Genomic DNA, 4,334 nt, shown 5'->3' with positions numbered 1-4,334 from the left:
CATACACCAAGCAGAAACAACATAAACAACATAAAACAATACAGTCATTTCTTAAAAACCACCCTAAAACCGCTACAGTAAAAAAAAACCCTTTCAAAAATTAAAAACTGCATCTAACAAAAGCCATCTAATCAATTACCACCCAAAACTCCAGCACCCGAGCTAGCCCTACCAAACCTCTACGTTTACACATGCAATCAACAACACCAAAATCCCAGTAATACGTACCAGAAGTCTATTACAGAAACCTCCTGAAATTAATCCTACCTCAAATACAAACCAAGCCATCCATAGAGTCAGCTTGACTCAAAAAACAAATTGCACAGAGTTCATAATACCAAAATAGAAAATAACACAGCATACACCACCAATGAATATATTATTGAAGGAAAAAAAAAAACCACACTTTTTTTTCTTTTTTATTTTTTCTTCTATTAGCTAGAACAAAAGATGTTGCCAGGGCTGTAACAACAACTTCTCCTCCTTCCTCTTCTTCTGAAACGTCCCATCTCCTTCCAAAATTCCTTACAACTTCCGAGTTTGAATCCAAGCAAAAAGCAAAACTCGTGCACTTGTCCTCTGGATGCTCCTGTCAGATTCTCCGTGTCACTCCGTGTCTTCTTACACTTCCAGTCTTCATGCTGTCCTGCCAGGATGAGTTTCACAGACCAACTGGCACGTGTTATACAGAGCATTTCCCTCCCTCCCTCCCTCCCTCCCAACCCAGAGCTGGTTCCCTTAGTGCGCTTCAAGAAATTGCAAGCCTGCAACGGTGCACACTCATCTCAAGGCTCACAGCAAGCACGCAGGAGCTCAGGCTCACTCGATTCCACGGGGCTGTGCCTTAGGCAGCTGAGAAAACTTCTGATGACCCTCTGTTCCGATGCACTGGAATGCAAACTCAGCTCCATCTCAGAGCCTCAGTGGGAGGCAGCAGCACATCTGGCTGACCCACAAAAAAATCCCTTCCTGGGTGGGGGCATTGTGCTGGAAAGGGGAAACACGTTCTACTGAACAGCAGCTCAGAAACAACCCTTTCCTAATGTTACCTGCTCCACTTGACAGCTCAGTAACACAAGTCTAATCTAATTTTATCCCTGCTGGTAGAATTCTGTAGGAAAAGGTCTGATGAGCAGCGACAAAGGCTTCACTCCCTGCCACACAGCCTGCGACACCCCGGAGAGAGCAGGGCAGCAAAATCACCAAACTCCTCTTGCCATGGGGAAGGGGAGAGGATTACTGTGGGAGGCACAAAAAGAAGGGAAATGGTCCTAGAAATGCACAGACATTTGCTTGCAGAAGCCCAGAGTTAAGGGTCTTCTCTAGGAAGCCAGACGTGACATGATATTTCTGAGATTTTCTCCTTCATTGAAGGAAATGTATGTGTATATAGACACACTTATAAACGTACGTACGGCTTTTTTTTTTCTTTCTTTCTTTCTTTTGAAGCTCCAAGAATGATTTCCCATCCTGAGTCACTTAGGAAGAAATGGCCCCTGTGACTCAGGACAGAGGGGCTGCCTGCTCTTTTGATCATGACAGCTTTTGGGTTCACCCTGGAAGCAGGAGCAGCCAGGGCTGAGGCTCAGCAGAGACTGACCCGGGCCAGCCCCCTCCTCACCTCCCCGTGTCACAGTGACTCCCAGGCAGAAGGATGCAAAGCAGCTTTCTGTCTTTTCTCTTGAGTGCCAACAGGTAAAACACGTAGGCTTTGAAATGACCAATTACCCTCTCTTTGAGCTATCCCAAGGACGGTTTTAAAGAAAAGACACAGGATTGCTGGTAAACCCCTATGGGATAAGGAAGAAAGCAGCAAGGATCCGAGGCCGGGAGCGTTGCCAGGCAGTGCCACGTCCCTGCCACCTTGTCACGAGGCACACACCTGCAAAGTCCCAAAGCCTGCAAGCCCTGGAGCTGTCACACGGACGGACCCGGTTCTCTTCCCGGATGCCCGGAGGGAAACCTGAGGGCAGGTGTCCACCCTGAGGCTGCACACAGAGCCCCGGGCAGGGCTGGAGCCACTGACTGCTCTCTGAGGACGAGACCCTCCCCGCAGGTGACACTGCCTTGTCCCCTCCCTGGGGGACAGGGACCTCCAAGGCCTATGACCAGCCTCACTCTGTCAGCATCCAGAGGCTGTGGTAGAGCCAGGGCAGTCAAGGCTTTCCAGAACCATAGGATCCTTCAGGTTGGAAAAGCCCTCTGAGGTCATCCAGCCCAGCTGCTGCCCCGGCACTGCCGAGCCCCTCCCAAATCAGGTCCCTAAACACCACATCTTGACATCCTTTAAATGTCTCCGGGGATGGGGGCTTCCCCGCCCAGCCTGCTCCCGTGCCTGACCACCCTGTCAGTGAAGGAATTGTTCCTCGAATCCAACCTGAGCCTTCCCTGCTGCAGCCTGAGGCCATTTCCTCTTGTCCTGTCGCTTCTTACCGGGGAGATCTCGGAACTTAAACCTTCCCCGCTCGTGACCTCGGAGGTGTCTGGCTTGGCTGGATGAGAGGAGAAACGCCGCCACCACGGGAAGGGGAGCTCAGGAGGTCCCGCACCAAGGCAGGGGGAGCAGCAGTCCTCACCGCAGCTCACCCGTCACTTCTCAGTGACCGGCTCTGCTTTTCCTCCCGCGCAGATCTCTGCAGAGCGCTCCAAAACCGGCTGCTGGGAGGAAGGGGGAGAAATAGGTTAGCCAAGTTTTTGACCCAGGCTTATCTGATGTCTTTGCCTGCCTTGCCTCTTCCTGACTTCCTTCTGCTAAGAAAACAGCTCCCTTCGGACTTCTAGGGGGAACTTTCGTGTAACGCTTGAAAAGGAGCTGCAGAAAAGTGCCTCATTTCTAAAGACTCGGGCAAGAAGACAGATCAGTGCAGCTTCTCCGTCCCACTGCCTGCAGAGCTGGCAGGCGCCCGGCCAGCTCCGCTCCCCTCCTTCAAGTCGTTCCCAAACCTGCTGGAAGAACTGAAGGCTACTGTGGCGTTCCATTGCTCTGCTTTACCCGAAAAAGTTCTCTCCGTGCTGCTATCCCTCCGTGGCAAGGGCCTTTCCGTCTCACACACTCGGTGACACAAGGCTACACGGAGCTGCGGCGGCCTCTGCTCCGGGTGGGAAAGGCTTTCTTCCTCCTCTGGCACCTGGCTGGCACAGGCTGCTCGGAGATGCTGTGCCTGCCCCACGCCTCTCAGTGTCCATTGGTGCTCTGGGATGAGGCTCTGAGCAAGCTGGCCTAGGCAAAGACGTCCCTGCCCACGGCAGCAGCCTTGGAACGAGGTGATCTTTTGAGACCCTTCCAACCTGAATGATTCCATCATTCTAGGAACTCAAAAAACCTGGGGAATAAATCTGTAAAGGTCACTAAATACATAAAAGCACATCCCCACTGATCCAGTACTCACCAGCCCATCCGGCCAAGGTCAGAGCCCTCTGCCCACCGAGGACGCGGCAACCGGCACGGACCTGCCAAGCCACACACAAGTTCACCGGCACAGGGAGGCGGCGGGACGGGACGGGCGACGCGACTCGCCTCACCTTTTCAAGCTGGCGGCACAAAGGGCGGGCAGCGCCGGGACCCCGCTCCGCCTCCTGCGCCGCCCCGGCGGGATTTTCGGGCACGCGGTCGCTTCCACCGCCCGGAGCGGGGCGCGCGCGGGGCTCGGGGGCCGCAGCCCTGTTCCGACGCCGCTCGCCCGCCCGCCCCCGCCCGCAGCCCCCGGCCCGCGGAGCGCTGCGACCGCGCCTCCGCCGCCCGCCGAAACCGGCCCCGCCCCGCCATTCTTCTCAGCCGCGGCGTCCCTTTGCGCTCCGGAATGCCCGTCACCCCTCCCCTCACAGACACCGACCCGCCCGCCGCTCGCTCCCGCCGCCCCTCCGCCTTCCCCGGCACCCAGCGGCGAGGGGCAGGGCGCTGGCTCGGGGCGGGGGGCTGCCTGCGGTACCGCTGCCTGTCCCCAAGGCAGCAGGCTTACCGGAGACTGCGACTTCCGTCCCCCATCTCGAGAAGGTCAAGCGCGTCCGCGACACGCCGTCCCCAACCCGACGGCTGCGAAAGGACCCCGGCAGAGATAGGCGTTTACCCTGCTGCCTGTCAGAGACCCGCCCAAATACGCCCGCCCGCCGCGCCGCTGACCGCACAGCCCGCGTCCGGGGCACTCGAAACGCCACAGAAAATCCCGCCGGCGCCGCCATGGCGTCGGGTTTCCGTACAGGCAACTCGGTTAGACGGACCGGGGGCCTTCGAGTTGCCCGCGCTTTTTCGCCGCCATATCGAGAAGGTCGAGCGAGTCCGCGACACCCGCGGCATGCCACTCCCAACATGGCGGCCTGGCGGCTGCCTGCCGCTG

The 4,334-nt window shown here is 56.5% G+C and overlaps 1 long non-coding RNA gene across 3 annotated transcripts; it reads right to left on the bottom strand.

Moving 5' to 3' along the window:
* Positions 1 to 398: 398 nt before the first annotated feature.
* LOC311152490 lies at positions 399 to 4,027 on the bottom strand. 3 transcript variants are annotated; one of them, XR_014616071.1, is made up of 3 exons: positions 2,993 to 3,947; positions 797 to 2,658; positions 399 to 646 (listed from the first exon to the last, which is right to left on the bottom strand). It is a non-coding gene; the product is annotated as an uncharacterized lncRNA (long non-coding RNA). The 3 variants fall into 3 exon arrangements; XR_014616072.1 differs by having other exon boundaries at positions 824 to 2,658; XR_014616070.1 differs by lacking the exon at positions 399 to 646 and adding an exon at positions 3,960 to 4,027 and having other exon boundaries at positions 735 to 2,658; positions 2,993 to 3,450.
* Positions 4,028 to 4,334: the final 307 nt, after the last annotated feature.

Source organism: Fringilla coelebs, assembly GCF_963513975.1.
Source record: "Fringilla coelebs genome assembly, chromosome: 3".
In the NCBI taxonomy this organism is placed as follows: Eukaryota; Metazoa; Chordata; class Aves; order Passeriformes; family Fringillidae; genus Fringilla; species Fringilla coelebs.
The sequence above is the reverse complement of the archived record's forward strand: the minus strand, read 5'-3'. Positions and strand labels throughout refer to the sequence as shown.